Below are 17725 nucleotides of genomic sequence, written 5' to 3'. Positions count from 1 at the left end.
TTCAGACTCCTGCATGTTTCCAGAATGAAAATGTAATAAGGAATGGAAAGATGATAAATTTACAAATAAGATTACAGGTTAGCAAAAGTGAAAAGAAGGATCAATGTTTTAAAAAGTTAGTTATGGTGGGGAAATGAAAGGTTGATTGAAAAGGGGAAACAATTCGTTACCCTTCACAGAAGTGGGAAAGCTGTTTCCTCTACTACAGGAAACAGCTCAGCTAATTGGTGAGCAATGCAAAATCTGCTGTCTATTGTCACATCTCCATTTCTCTTTAACAACCCATATTCCTCGCTGGCACTCTGTCTACAAACTTCGGTCCTAGGCACTTCCAAACCATTCATCATCCATGTATCAAAATCACACTTCATTTCGTTTCAGTAGTGCAAAAAAGGTTTTATATTCTTTATCCTCCATTCTTATACCCATCCATATAACAATTGTAGTCCATTTTTTCAAGACAGCCCACTTCATCACAATTTTCAATATTCTAACCATCCATGGGAAAGTCCCTTTTCTGATAGGTTACATGCCTTGTTACAAACCAGCAGTTCTTATAAATCTAATGTTAAGGCCAAATATTTTGCATATATCTGAAAATATATTATGCAGGCTTTAAGAGGATAAAGCATCACAATCTGTTATTAAAAAATCCAGGCACTTTGTTTGGCTAGTAACTCCCAATTTTAAATCAATTCTATACATCCTAAAAAAGCAAATACACTTTACCCTCATTATCTTCCAGTAAGCAACTGAACAATGTAACGAGACGAAAAAATATATGAGGATGCATTTTTTTATTAACACACACAAATATATATATATATATATATATATATATATATATAATATATATATATATATATATATATATATATATATATACATTAGGCCTATATATATATATATATATATATATATATATATATATATATATATATATATATATATATATATATATATACACACACATAAGTCTTATTGTACTGTAAAAATCAGTAAGTGTACACACTACCATAAATAAGTGTCTTGTATTGTTTTGCTAAGCGAAATGAAGGGTAAGAGGAATGAGAATACGTGTTTAAACACAGGAGTCGCATATGCATTACTCTTTTTGCAGCTTAAAATAACACAAAGATTTATCTCTTTCACAGAACAATCCAGAAACAACTAACCTTGCAAAGCCACTCCAGAAAGGATCCCATAAAGGTAAGAAAAATTCACTAGTTGTTATTCAGTTGTAGATTTAACAATTGTAGATATCTGAAGATCGGCCATCATATTGAAAGAAACAATAAACAAGACCATGAAATGAAAAAAGTATAAATCTTAACATCAATTGTCTTTATCAGCTAAACATCAATTGCAGTGATAAGAATGAATGAATCATGATTTTTAGTTTATAAGCCAATGCTAAGACAGAGGGATTGTAACGGCTGGACAGAAAAATAGAGATCCAGAACATAAATGAGATGAAGTAGGTCTGAAGGCGAAACTGGAAGAAAGCTCCACTGTTGCATTTAAATGCAATAGCTGGAGTGGTGGCACAGCTAGATGGAAGAAAGGAGCAGGAATGGAGGTCAAAAGAAAAAGGGTTTCAAAGTGAGTATAGCTACGGCTCGAAGGGATGCTGCAATAAACTTTAGGAATGTCTACAGTGCACCACATGAAATACATCTGACGGCACTGGCACCTGCGGGGCTAATGATATCAGTAGACTTCTTCGTTTTAACGTGCTTTTATTCCCATTTTTTTATATGGGGTAAGCACGATGCCTTCTTTGAAGGACTTTTTGTTCATTTTTCTTAAAGGAGGAGGAGTTTCCGGAAAGTGTTATTCTCCTAATATCTAATATTATTTTTAAATTAGGCTGCTAGCACCACATCTTCTCCACCCTGCCTTCGACCTACAATAATTAGATACCCAATTCACTGCTTTGGTTTACAGACGTATAATAGATCTGTATGAAACGTAGCCTTGTCTCTCAGCCTCACACTAGAATCGAACCTGATTCCTCTCACTAGTATAACATTATAACAGTATATATATATATATATAAATATATATATATATATATATATATATATATATATATATATATATATATATATATGTGTGTAAATATATATGTATATATATATGATTTATATATATGTATATATATATATATATATATATAATATATCTATATATATACATATATATATTAACTTTATCACTTACACAATTGTTCAGTGCATTAATACAATTAATAACAGGACCTCATTCAAAGTGAATGGTATCCAGCTGAGATATTCCTCTGGTACCAGTGCACAAGTGGCCACCACAATTCACTAGCAAAACCTTAAACACCTCCAACACCCTTCCAGACCCAGGAAGGGACAAATAAAACCGCTGCACTACAGCTATATTTATTCATTCCCAAGCTAACAGCTGTTTAACCCATCCATGCCCTTCTTCAGGGTTACTCTGCATTCATAATGAAACTACATGCTTGTGTATTGTAGAGCACAGCCAACAACTATCAAAAACCAAGAATCGAAAATGAAAATTTTAAAATCAAGAACTTTCTAATACAAAGTTCACAGTTTTGAAAAATAAGTAACAAATTTCTGTGGCCGGATGATCACCATAAACACTCAGCTACCGAGCTCCAGAAGTCCCCCTCCATTCATAGCTATAACAACAGACAGAATTGGGGACGGATGGATGGATGGAGGGGCGGAATTCTGAGCTGGAAACGACGGTCATTCAGCGCCAAATACAGCAAAACAATGAATAAACAAAATGGATGAACACTTCAAAAACCTTATTTTCACTCAGCTCTAATTAAGTTACTCATACTCCTTTCCCTATGGTTATGTTAAAAATATGTATCAATAATAATAATAATCATAGCAAATTAGGTAAACGAAAATACATTTTATGAAATTGAAAACGTTAAAAAAATAATTTAGGGTAATACTTTATGAAACTAATTATCTCTCTTTGAAAATCATAATGTATTAAAAACAAAAAAAAAACTGATTACTGAAGGATTGTGGCGTACAGGAGAAAATGTGAATATTACGTCAAAGCGAAGGCAGAACAACTTGCCGTGACAGTCACCTCATATCTTCCCGATGAGGGACTATTGTAGCCTGATGTCTGCTCACGTGACGGACCAATATAATGCAATCTTCCTTACGGTTACAGCAATGTTTAGCTCTCAAGCAGAATTTGAACTCGTGGCGTTCTAATTGCAAGCACAGGGCCTTACCAACTCCACTACTCATTTAATTGTCAGTGATAGCAATCATAAACAACAGGTGAAAAAGTGATTATCATATCATTAAGGCCAACGTGTGAGAATAGAATTTAGGCCAAAGGCCAAGTGCTGGGACGTATGAGGTCATTCAGCGCTGAAACGGAAATTGACAGGAAAAAGGTTTGAAAGGTGTAATAGGAGGAAAACATCGCAGTTGCACTGTGAATCAATTGTTAGGTCAGGGTGGAAAGTACAATGGAAGACAGAGAATATGAATGAAGGTACGGTAAAATAAACAAAAGGGGTTGCAGCTAGGGGCCGAAGGGACGCTGCAAAGAACCACACGTAATGCTTACAATGCATCGCGTGAGGTGCACTGACGGCGCTACCTCCCTACGGGGGCTGACGTGTGAGAGATCTTCCCATGCAAGTATACTTGAGGCAAACAGCAAGTAGGCGGGGTCGGTCAAGGTTTGTGCCTGCAATCTCATTTGATTGTTAGTTATTATACCATATACATTATATATATATATATATATATATATATATATATATATATATATATATATATATATATATATATATATATATATATATATATATATATATATATATATATATATATATAAAGTGGTAGAGGTGGAGGAAGGAATAAGGCAAGGAGTGGCCGACTTTATTCATGATGACCAACGTGATGGATTTACCAGCTTTAGTAATAAGTAAATCTTTATCTTTTTCGCTTTATTATATGCTTTTAAGAATCTTATCGGAATATCCGTAGGTGAATCGGTGCTGGCGATCCCATACACTGTACCTTTACATATACTGATTTCTTCTGATGGAATGTTTCCTTACTTTTCAAACTTACAAAATGCATTTCCAGCTTCAAGTCAACCAGTACTAGTTTTCATGGAGAAATTCATTCCATATACTAAAGCTGCTGAGGTGGTGCAGTCCAAAGGTTTATTAGATATACTACAAAGAAAATCATTATTAGCATTTGTAGTCCAATTACTTTGTTTAATTAGTCTGTTTAGTTTACTTTGGTGTCTAACTTATTTTTGTACATTCGAATAGTAATTTATTGTAACAAAAGTCAAATACAATGTTCATGCAGTCGTTTGGAGCCACATTCGACATCGTTCTTTTCTGCATTCTAATTTCCTCAAAAGTTGCTTTTTCTTCTGTTTGCCAATTCAGTATGTTTCTTGAGGATGAGCGGATGATACTCTTCGAAGGGTGCAGTAGCGAGGCTGAGGTGGTGTGAAACACGAAAGCGCTCCCTCGACGCCAAGTTTTATTCCTTCCTCCAGCTCTACGACTGCATAAAAGTTTTATGCAAGCTCTAGCGACAGACCAGGGCAAGTTCATTATATATATATATATATATATATATATATATATATATATATATATATATATATATATATATATATATATATATATATATATATATATATATATATATATATATATATATATATATATATATATATGTATAACTGAATATATATATAAATATGGAACGTGATGAATATATAAAGATAAAATATATATAAGGAAATATAAACACTGGAGTGCTATATAGGCCTTTCGACACTAGTATATATTATATATAGCAGATATATATATATAAATATAACACTGGAGTATATATATATATATCGACACTAGTATATATATATATATAGACTATAACTGAATTAGAAAATATGGATGTGATGAATATATAAAGATAAAATACGAATAAACGGAAACACTGGAGTATATATACATAGTATTTATTAGCAGATACGAATATATAAATGTATATATATATATATATATATATATATATATATATATATATTATAATATGTATATATATATGTATATATATAATATATATATATATATATATATATATATATATATATATATATATATATATATATATATATATATATATATATATATATATATAAAGGTCGAATCTAAAACAGCACACACCTTTCAATCCAAGCCAAGATGCTGCCATAATAATAAGGCAAAAATAGGAGTCTGAGCACGGATTGTATGGTACGTGTTTTAATGGTGTGCTTGAAATAGGATCAAAGAACATTTGGAGGCAACGATGTTCATCAAACGGTCATGGAACACCTGGCCGTCGGTGACTGTTTCTTACTCTCTACTCTCATACCTAAAATTTTGATTTCTCTCTATAGCCTCGTTTCCCCTGATTCCTATAAACCTCATTGTTATTACTGGAGGGGGATCTCTTTCTTCCCCGTTGATCAACCCCCATAATTCTCTCCTTCGTAACCTAAGGAGGCAAAGTTGCTCATCTCCTCCGCTTTGACGTAAAAATCCGCCTGACAAGGATACCCACAGCCTCCACTAATCACTCTGAGCATCCTAACACTGCCGTTTCTGTAAACACTTTATATAAGCTGCTTAATTCTCCTCTCAGCTCATCACTATTAGCTTACAACTATTAGCTCACAACAAATGTAAAACCACACCAAGTCATTGATAAATTATCTTCCAGAACAGCAATATATATATACATATATATATATATACAGTATATGTGCGTATGTACTGTATATATGTGCACATATACAACCACATAAACGTATACAGTACACACACTGAACCCGACACAGAAAAGAAACATGCACACAATCATACACATATACTTAACAACAAATGCACAATAAACATATGTATGACATGAACAATATAGATTTATATATCCAGGTATGTCGGTCCTAATAACTGAAAGTAATGATGATACATATTCCGTATAGCCTACTAATGCAGCAACTACAGTACCACTGCCATTACTACTACTACTACTACTACTACTACTAGTAGTAGTAGTAGTAATAGCAGTAGTAGTAGTAGTAGTAGTAGTAGTATGTAAAATTCTGTATATTACATGCTTATTAGAACAAATACGAAATGCAAATGGAAGTTCATTGCCTCTGTAATGATACTAATAATGAGGCCCACTCTAAAGCAGAAGGAAATAGAGGGCCAGAGAGCAGCGAGGGTCCACCTCCCCCTCCCCACCTACCGAGAGGATCCCAGCATATCTTCATTAAAGAGGAATCGTCCTGGAGAGGCAAAACAAGGGAGGAGAGATGCAGGCCAACGCCAGCTGTTGGTGCTCAAATGATCCAACGAGCCCTTTTATGGGAAACCGAATGTTTTTCCGAAAATGTGAGTCATGAATGTCCTCAAAATTTCAAGAAATGGTACCATTTTTACTGCGCATTCACCCATTTTGTTATAGGAATGGCCAACGTGAATCAAACCAAAAGGGTCATCAACTTTCAAAGAAAGGATCCACATAATATAATATTCATATGTAGAGATAAACAGAAACGGAATAAAGGCGACTGACTTTATTCCATCCAACCTGTGAGTGATATCCTTACCAGCATCATACGAAAAGACACAGTTACATAAATTTCATGAATTGTAGACGCACCATACTTACGTTACCACCTACAAGTTTTCAGACTACATTCAACAACCAAACCATACCAAGACTGCGATTAAGTATCGCTAAGAGGTTTCGTTGCGAGACTAAAACCTACGAAAATAACTAACTCAGATGATGGGACACCAGATTCCATATTCAGAAGAACAAAATGATCGAATCATCAACATGACAGAAAACACGAGGGAAAAACTGCAGCGAGCCTTGAAATTCTGAGATATTCAGTAGCGTAGAGAGAGAGAGAGAGAGAGAGAGAGAGAGAGAGAGAGAGAGAGAGAGAGAGAGAGAGAGAGAGAGAGAGAGTTTTCTACTTCTATTTGATGTACTGTATGTTAAAAGGAAACTTTTACCTAAAAAAATCAGCAATTATTAACCAAATACAAATCTTGACCAGAGCGATACAAAGTGAGCATTCTTTCTCACCATTAATTAACATGAAAGTTCTTCAAATTCTCCTTTCAATGACAACGAGCACAAGCAGAAGAAAAAATCAACTATACAATAAAGTTTGATTTATGTTCATTTGGACTTCACCATTACTGATTCACTGCCTCACTCTCTCCCTTACCATTTAGTGTTCTAACAGCGACTACGAGGCCACTTTGACACGATAATCATTAGTCAACAACCGCCACAGTTGAAACACAATATTCCGATATCGGAAATGAGTTTCAACTCCTGGGCCCTTCTCTCCATCGTTCGCCTTAATGTATCGTTCACTTATGCTCGTTTTCGTTCAATCTCAATTACTCGCCACATCGATGGTGGTTTCCACATAGCTGGGAGAGAATGTTGAGTTGCCACTCATACGTACTCAACTATTTTATTTGTTCTATTTTTGTCTCAGACTTTATTGTTTATTGCTTCAAGTCACGGATACGGTATTCTTTTTCCATTTCTGCTATATGGGCAAATGATGCATTATTTTGTTGCAAAAACATCTGCGCTTTCCGTGTACATTTGGTTGCATGTTTTAATCTCCATGATGAAACGCACTATCACATTTGTTTTAAATTTTGCTGCAATAATGACTTTCTGCTTATTTCGTTATTTATTTTTGACTTTGAATATCTTTTCTACTGATTACGTTTTGTGGTAATACATATTAACCGCCACACCGTTACATCCAATTTGAGCAATGACAACTGAAGGCTGAGAGAAATCTGATGTTTTCTTATTTCAAATTTGCCCAGTTGTTCCCTTACAAAACTAGCACGTTTATATTTATAAAACGACGTTATAATTAGTATAATATTTCACCTAATTTTCTAGAAATATTATTATAATTTTCTCTTGGAAATTATTTTATTATTTTGACGTAACTACATTCCACGATTCTTTTCATTTAAGAAGATACTCTTAGTTCATGATTTTACTTCCCAGAAGTAGATGGATTTCTTCATTCTTGTCCCTTTGGGAGTGTTACTGTCTACAAGTATCTTTCACTGACTCAAATGACTGAATTTCATCATTTTCACCAACTACAACGACTCGGCTATTAAAACAGGGTAAAGCTACCATTGCCTGAAAATCTGAAATCTGGCGTCACAAAAACTACGAGTATGATAGTCCTATCCAAAAATACATTAACAGACAAAGAAAGAACAACTGTGTCCTAAGATCATAGTAATAGTGAAACGATGAAGCAGTCAGAAAAGGTTAATAACGACAATATCATGTAACTGTCAACTATTAAATAAAGAAAACAGCTAAGACATATAACAGACACAATAATATAAACAAATACAAAGCATGAATATGGTAAGAATAAAGTCTCGGAGGCATCCATGACAAAAGGGTTCCATAAGGAGTCCTTGGGTTCCGATATCATAAAACTAACTGGCATGAATTGGCAATGAACTGGTGACTCCTTGCGAAAACGAAAACTACTGACTGCGTGAATGAACGCATTTCCTCGGTGAAAATCCGCCAACGCATTTTGCCTAGTTATACAGTAGGACCGTCCTTCTCTTTAACTGCCAAGCTTCGGAAGTTTTTGCTATGTTTCCTCTGGCTATATTCTTTGCTTTCTCTTCGTCGATAATCTTCCATTCTGTTGGATAGAGTTGAGCCCTTCTCTTTTTTATTATCATTTATATTTTCTTGTCCGTTTCCGCACCAGTTTACAGAACTACAGCAGTCAATCAATTAATCTTATTCTCCATTCTCACAAACCATATATAGGCTATATATGAAAGCTAACGGAAGGAAAATAGAATAAATGCGCCTGTCAACCACAAAATAAAATAATGAAAACAAGGGGGAGGATGTAACGCTGACGGAAATTGATTAAGAAAAACGTAGCCACAGTATTTGGGATTCTATTAGTTAGATTATTGTGACCGCTGCATTTTTACAGATATGATGAGTGGGAAAAGTGGATGAGATTTCTCTGCTGTACATAAGCGATTAATGGCGTAAAAGTTTTCTAGAAAGGAGTTTCAGCCCGGTCCTGGTCGTTTCGGCCTTAAGTCACTTAGGCCGTAACATCCAAAACAATGTAAGACGTTATTTTTATGATATTTACCGTTAAGTTTATGGTATTTACCGTTATTATTTTTGTTTTGCGTACATCCCCAAGGGGCTGGTACTAAACACGGCGCCCATTTTGCACGTAAACGTGCTTACGGTCTAAATGACTTACGGCCGAAACGACCCGAACTCTTGCCTTGGTTCTGCCGATCAGAAATGAGGCAAAAACTATCGTCCAGTCTCTTCTCTGGCCCAAGCCCTGACAGTGAAAATTTAAATTTATATATATATATATATATATATATATATATATATATATATATATATATATATATATATATATATATATATATATATATATATATATATATAATGAAATATAAACGTACTGTCATAATTCTCAAAAATGTAAAGTACGATACACAATGAAATACATGTCATTAAACTTCTTATTTATTAGAAATATACATGTACAAAAACTTAGAGCTTTCGTCCAACTACTGTGGACTTGTTCACTGATATGAACGGTAGTTGGACCGAAAGCTCTAAGTTTTTGTATGTAGATATTTTAATATATAAAAAGTTTTATACCATGTATATCATTGTAGATCTTACCGTATACATACATATATATGTATGTATATATATATATATATATATATATATATATATATATATATATATATATACTTAAATATATACATATATATGTACTGTGTATATGTATACGTATAGCCATATATACAAGGCACGCCCTGAAACGGCAATGACAATGAACAAAATAGTGTTAACACTCACCCCCACCCCTCTGAAGTGTCTTGCTAGTCCTTAGTGGTGTTCCCCTTGCCTTTGATGATCTCTTCCAGCCTGTGTGGAACACTGTCAGCGAGGTTCTGGAGGTGTTCTAAGGGCAAACTCGCCGGCAACTGCTTCATTGCCGCTACTAGTTTGGGGACACTTGTGATATCCAAGTCATGGATGCCGTGCTTCAGAAGGGCCCAGAGGTTTTTTCTATGGGATTAATATTTGGGGAATTACCAGGCCAGTCCTTGAAGAAGTTCACCTGACAGTCCTCAAGCCAGGAAGTGACAGATTTAGCCCATGACAGGGAGCACCATCTTGCATAGGCACTTATATTCATCTTGTCAAACCAATCGGGCATATACTCACTAAGCAGCTCCAGGTGAACGTGCTGGTTAACTTTCAAGTTTTTATAATAACAAGGTCACCAGTACCAAAGTACGTAAAGCACCCCTACACCAGAACAGAGTCCGGGTGCTTTACGGTCTTGACCGTGTACTGTGGGTCGCGCGTTCGGGTACAATCATGGCTTACGGTACACATGTCCACAACCGGTGCCACCGACGTTGAAGGTAGCCTCATCATTCCAGAGCACCCTCCTCCAGTCCTCTTGAGACAAAACACCGTGTTTCTTAGCAAAGGCAATATGGTTGTTTCTATGCTTGTAAGTAAGCAAAGGCTTACGGCAGGCCCAATAGTTGCGATAAGCCAAGTCGTAGATTGTTTGCTAGATGGTCGTAAGAGAGATGTTGTGCAGCAATTTAGGGTTCTGCGGCTTGACCTCCAATGCAGAAAGACCTGGTGTGGCACTCAGCTGTCTCCCAATAAGGTTCCTTGTCCTCTCAGCTGTCTTCTGAGGCCTTCCTGTCCTTGAAACACTGGATGAAATGATACCCAGTGATACGCACTATTTCACTAACTTTTGTACCAGCTTTGTACAGATTTATCACTGCTGATACGTCCTCACTTTATGTGGTACGCCGTGACATAATAAAAAAAAAGCCAAAAACGTAACACGCCATTTGCAAGACCTTTTCACCAGCAATGACAATGGAGTACTGGAGTGCGCTGATTCGTGTAAGTAGGTGTAACCATTTACCAGTGCGTAAGGGTTGCCAGATACCATTACAATAGTCATAACTTTTATCTGCTCCCATATCTCGTTTCTGAGGTTGATAAAAATTTTTGCGAAATTACAGGGAACAAAAAAAGTGTGTCTTGTCTTTCCATGTGAACTATATATACAGGGGATGTATATTGTACGGTTATGATTGAAAAATTAACATGGATCTCATGGTCACTGATAGGGGTAGACCAGTCGAGTTAGACGAGGAAGCAAGGTATGGATCAAAAGATTGTCATGGGAGAATCAATAGTTGCAATGTGGAGGATGCTGAGCATGTATGGCGTAGATTATTAAATTACTGACATTAATTAAAAGTTTTTATCATGGTTTGGAGTAAAAGTACATCTGCCTCTAGGCATTTCAATATGTTTATGAGTAGACTGATGACAGAAGTCAGACAAAGGGCAATACATGTAGGTGTGGGATAAACCGATAAGTCGTAAAAGGAGTGTGGAATCACTGATGTTTCCGGATGGAGCAGTACTGATTATAGGTAGTGGAAAGCTGATAAAACTAGAGAGAGGATTCGAAAGTGTAACAGGAGACAGCTGAGAGTAAATGAGATCAAGAGTAAGGTTATAAAGATAAATGGGATGTAGAAGATGGAGTAAAGAATAATAAGAGGGATGATGTAAAACTGGAAATAGTTATTTCGTATAGTATTTATGACTACAATATAAAAGTAGCAAGGTGTTTGCAAAAGATTGGGAAGAGACTTGAAGGAACTCTGACCAGGTTACTGAAATGAAGTGTGATTGAAGAATGCAAAAATGGGAAAAAAGGATGACGCTGTTTAGATTTACCGATTGCACAGCAACTATGGCGTCCCCAAATTTAAGTAGGTGAGAAATGTGAACAATTGTAGGAGAGGAGAAAACGTCAACATAGGCGGAAGGAAGGACCAGAGTTTTAAATGGTAGTCATGTTGAAAGAAGCGCGCGCGATAGATTAGAAAAAAGCATTTACGACTCAGAAGTGTCAGGCAGAGTAAGGGAAAAGATCTAGAAAGTGCTAGATAAATTGGGAGGAAGGAGGAGGAGCCTTTGTATCCAACAAGGGCCTTACTTCCAGGAAGGGCCTTAATACCCATTAGGCGCGAGCCAGAAGGCCCACAAGACAGGGGTGAATGATGCGCTGTCTGCAAGGGCGTAACGTGGAAATTCACCAGCAAACAATTTCCGTCAAATACCTCAACACCAACCGAGCCTTTTCCACAACCTTTTCTGTGTGATTTTAGTCAAACGCATCGAACACACTTCTTAAAAATGCCTCTTCACCTTATTCAGACTAAGAAAGGAAAGGAAAAATTGTGTATTTGTACCCATGTGTGCAACACAGAAAGACTCAGTAAAAAAAAAAAGACATTGGGAATGTGAGCAACGCCAAAAGAGTAACAATTAGTGACGAAATTGTTGAAGTTTTCAAACAAGCAAAATCACCACGTGGATGCCGCGAATGACGAAAAGCCAAGACTACAACAACTTCCATTTCACCGTTGACTTTGTTGGATGCAGTCAAATGAGCAGCAAGTTGCCCAACAAATTCGGGACCAGCTCTTCATCCCATCGTGAACACAACTTTTACTGAAGGTTTTACAACATTGCCTAATGGGGATAAGTTCTTACATTTTGAATCAAGGAACGTTGGAAACATCTTACTCTTCCCACGCAGCGAAATCTACAATTGTTGGCTACAAGCCAACACTGGTACCCCAGTGGGACCTTCACATTTGCCCTGGTATTATTTTATCAGTTATGCATTCATCATTTCATTGACAGTTCATTGACATTAGTAAGTGCCTTATTGCCTGATACATCACAATGAACATGAGATATTTCATGAGAAGATAAAGAACTTTCACATGTTTGCATCTCCTTACGAACAACAACCGATTTCGAGATCTTTTTCCCCTTTTCCAGTGCATCACAAGGTTTAAAGCAGAGGTATGAAGCTGGAGCAGATTCTGCTTTACATATGCTCTCTGCCATAGTTTTTGTACCAGGAGGGAAGATCATATCTGCATTTGGATAGATGTGCAACAACTGTAACTTTCCTCCTGAGGCCAAAGGAGTGTACCATATGATTTCGAAGATACATGAATAAGACGTCTAGACTCTAGACAGAAGATAATGTCGCCGACCATCCACTGTCCGCATGAAATTAGAAACGTTGATGAACCGGAGTGACATAATTTGCCTATGATAGATTTCTGGAAGGGGACGCACAAAGCATTTGAAGAACAGATGCCGACATCCCATTCAAACGTAAGGAAATTTTTCGATTTCCCTCAGGAACAAAAAATAAATAAATAAAATAAAAACAGGAATTCGACGGAGTTAGAACTGAGTCGTACGCAGCTGGTCAAGAACCTCCGAAGGAAACATGAAAATATCCGGATCATCACCAGGAGCGGATTCGATTCTTGTAGAAACTTGCGACCCAGGCGGTAGCATTACTGATTATTTGTGCAGGAGCGTTCATGGCATTTAATGAGGGTTTCATGTTCACATATATATGTTGTAATTTTTTTTACTTTCAATATATGACATACATATTATATTACACATATATAATGTGTGTATGGTCGTACATTTTCAGCATTAGCTAAAGTCAAAAATTAAATTTCTTGAAGTGAACGTAAAAGTTAAAACAAATTATATGACCACGCAAGTCATTCATCTTCGAATTTATTCGCTAGCCTGTCGGACTGAGTCATTTCCCGAAATGGCGTAACGGCAACTTGATACACAGACGAATATTTCGCTCATGAGCATGATTTTGAAAACCAAAGTCAGGCGTTATCCTCTGCTGAACTTTTTATGAACGACTTTCATAATCAGGGAGACTGAATCAACACAGAGGGCTTCGGTGTGAAATTTCCCGATAATACTCATGATGTGATAAAAGGAGAAAAGGAAGGAAGCTACCTCACCCCTGCATCTAGTATGCATCTTTTTCTCTTGACTTTCCTGGTTGTATTAACTGCTGTTCCCATCTCCCGTACGCGCACAAAACATCCTTATCTGTCACAAAACATATAAAAACTTGTTCCAGTACGTCAGAATCTTGAAGCATATATATATTTCGCATATGTCCATATGTCCTAGACTCATAAGCAATGTGTACTTATATGTACTCATGATAGAGAATTACTATAAGTCTCATATACCCAAAGTAGATAAGTCTGTTTGAACGAATGACATCAGAGTCCTGTAAAATTAAAACCACATCTCTTGCTAGTTATGGCCAAAAGACAGGTTTCTCAATTAAAAGAAAGAGCTAGACTTAGGATTGCATTTAACTCTGTCGAGCACGAAGTTTTGATACCGCCCATAGAAGGCATTTATGGGTCATGCACCGATATAATTTTCATTAAAGATCTACTAAAGAAGAAGAATAAGAACAAGAACAATAACAAGAATTACGAGAAGTTCCTACGGTAAACGTAGAGTAAAAAATTGCCCAGAAAGACATGCCATGAAGAACATATACAGTTATATAGTTAGCGTAGACTTACAAAGATCACTCAACATAAAACTCTATAATAAATCAATACAATGGAAGCAGAGTTTTAAAAACTGAATGTAAAATACAAGATATAATATCAACATGAAAAACAGAGGACCAAAAAGATATGATTTCTACTAAACCCACGAGCACTACTGCAGAGAAATCAGCATCCATAAAGATTGCAAAAAAGAAGCACCCTACTCATTTATTCAAAAGCTCAATCACTCCTCACGGAATAATGGAAAGTACAATAGGTCCCAGCAGATTAGAAACTAAGTCAATCAGAGCTAAACGACGTATAATCCCTATGCACTAAGCCTATTAAGAAGCTCTCCAATGTCTGTGACTTGAGCCTATAAATGTACTTCCATCTCTAAGACGACTCCTGTATAAAGGTCGAGTGGAAATGTAAAAGAATATCAGATTCACTAAATCATTTATATGTATATATATATATATATATATATATATATATATATATATATATATATATATATATATATATATATATATATATATATATATATACATATATATATATATACACAAATATATTTATACTGTTGCATAATGGTGCAGGTTAAGAAAAGAAGCAATTAATGTGTGTTGGTCTTGTTACCCCTCACACTCCAGAAAGGTTGCTTTATCTGGTGGCCAAAAAAATCATTTGAAAGGATATTTCTTTGTTTTAAAAAGTGAACTATATCAAATGATTCATGATTTCTTTCTTTTTTAACCCTTCAGCTGAAACCCCTCCTGGACAGAGTCACCAGACTATAAATCCAAGAGGGTTCCAAAGGCATATCATCCTACAGAGAAAGCATGTTATAGGAAAAGGTGATAAATACTTTAATATGAAACCGATACGCATGAATTTCGGAGACATTAGCAAAAAGCAGGGATGACTTTGCCCCTCGCTTAAATATTTGGAGATCAGACAACTCCACAACTGCAATGAGCAAACTACTCCACATTTTTTGTAGCCAACATAAAGCTCCTACACTGCAGCAGCAGTCTGCTTAGTGTTGAGAGCACCAACAACTTGGTCGGGTAAAGAAGAGGTTCGTCGTTGCAGTAAATTGCACCTAACAAACATAATGAACTTACTTTAAGTCTACGCCACGAGTCAACATTGAGAGTTGGCAAAATAAACTCGACTGATTACATAAATGTCAAAGAGTTTGAGTTGTATAACAGCACCCGAAAACCACACTGGCGAACAGCGCTCCGGACAAGGAAGAAGAACAGAGACAAAACACCGAGCTATGACAGAAGTATCACGAAACATTCGAAACAACTGCCGTCTGATGCAACACTTTTTGAGATACAGAGGAAGCAATATTACGTATATGGTTCTCAGAAGTCAATTTCTTATCCAAAGTTACACCTAAAATCATAAACGAGCCGCTGACATTTAAAACCACATTACTTATGGTGTTCTGGATAGCTTATCACACTTTGAGATTTAGAAGGCCCCGAAGCTTAGTCCACTCATGAATACGTGCTAGATCTCTATTCAGAGTTAAAATCCTGTTGAAGTGTCCATTTTATGATGACCTTTAGATTGCTTACAAATAACCGTTATTATTCAACCAACAATCCGCTTATAAATTTCATCTCTATAGTACTGTAGTTACACTGAAGGGAGGATTGTACATATCTCATATTTCGACAGTAGGAACAAGTTCACAAAATGCAATACTAACGAAGTAGAAGTAATGAAAAAATCTCAATTAATTTAAAGAGAACAAGATTATCAATCTGAGAGATTGAATGGAGCACTGAGGTCTTGGTTGTTTTTCTCCACATTTCCCTTTTTTCCTACATACTACTTGAGTACTTCTCGCCCTTTCGCACATGATTATCAGAATTTTGGAAAATTAAACAAAAATATTGAATATAATAAGAGCACTCGTACTACGATCATCCATATAAATATTACCGATACAAAAAAGGAATGTAAATAATAATACTCCAGTTACTACTCACAATAATAATACCAGATAAAAACAACTCTAACAAAAGAATAATCTAATGCGAGGAAACATCCAAAGGCAAATTACTCTCGAAACTAGATATATATATCCTCTTTTGTTACTAAAATCGGCCGCCCGGTGCACAGAAAGGACGGTTCCCTTCACCTTGGGTACCCTCCTTTTCTTATGCCTTTAGTGACTCCTCTGGACCGACCAAAATGTAAATATGAAAGAAATAAATTAAATTAAAGGGAAAATTAAACTAGAATGATGTTAACACACTTCATTCTATAGTCAATTTCCGAAACAAAAACAAATATATATATATATATATATATATATATATATATATATATATATATATATATATATATACATACATACATACATACATACATACAAAACACACACACACACACACACATATATATATATATATATATATATATATATATATATATATATATATATATATATATATATATATATATATATATCTTCCCAATGACCTATCATACTCTCGCCACGTAAAACAAGAATAAGAGGAAATAAAACGTAATGTGTCTATTAACTCGAGACTGCGATAATTGTCTTCCTCTCTTCATGGACAGACGATTACAAGAACGATGGAAAAGGGAACAGGAAGAGAACTGCAGAGTCAAGGTCCTATCAAAGAGAACGGAAGAATCGGGAACCGCAACATAACATCGAGTCGACCTCTAGAAGCATCACTAGTAAAAAGTGGCTTCCAAGATGGATGAATAACAGATTAAAAATAAAGGTCTTTTAAGTGCCAAATCGTATTGCATTTCCATAAAATCTCATACTGGAAACAAACAGAACTTGCTAATTCCAAGATATAGTAAAACACGTTAGCTATTATCAGTAACATTGCAGAAAGCTAAATGTATTCAACGCACATGTTAACTGTATAGCCCAATGCTCCTTATGAAATCGATTAAACAACAGAACACAATCCCAGTACCACAATCAGCCACTGTTTCAGAAATATAATAAAAACTTTTTCGTTTTCTCGAATCCCCTGAAAATGCTTAATAACTTGAAAAACAATTCCAGTATGTTTTAGGGTCATAAATCATACCATA

At 35.7% G+C, this 17725-nt stretch overlaps 1 protein-coding gene across 2 annotated transcripts in view; it reads left to right on the top strand.

Moving 5' to 3' along the window:
* Positions 1 to 17725, top strand: part of LOC136852011 (uncharacterized) — a 1117150-nt gene that overhangs the window by 977297 nt on the left and 122128 nt on the right. For both annotated transcript variants that reach the window (XM_067126482.1, XM_067126474.1), the window contains one exon: positions 1155 to 1209. The gene's annotated coding sequence lies outside the window, so the exon portion shown is untranslated. The remainder of the gene's footprint in view (positions 1 to 1154; positions 1210 to 17725) is intronic.

This window comes from Macrobrachium rosenbergii, chromosome 3 (assembly GCF_040412425.1).
Source record: "Macrobrachium rosenbergii isolate ZJJX-2024 chromosome 3, ASM4041242v1, whole genome shotgun sequence".
Taxonomy (NCBI): domain Eukaryota; kingdom Metazoa; phylum Arthropoda; class Malacostraca; order Decapoda; family Palaemonidae; genus Macrobrachium; species Macrobrachium rosenbergii.
The sequence above is the reverse complement of the archived record's forward strand: the minus strand, read 5'-3'. Positions and strand labels throughout refer to the sequence as shown.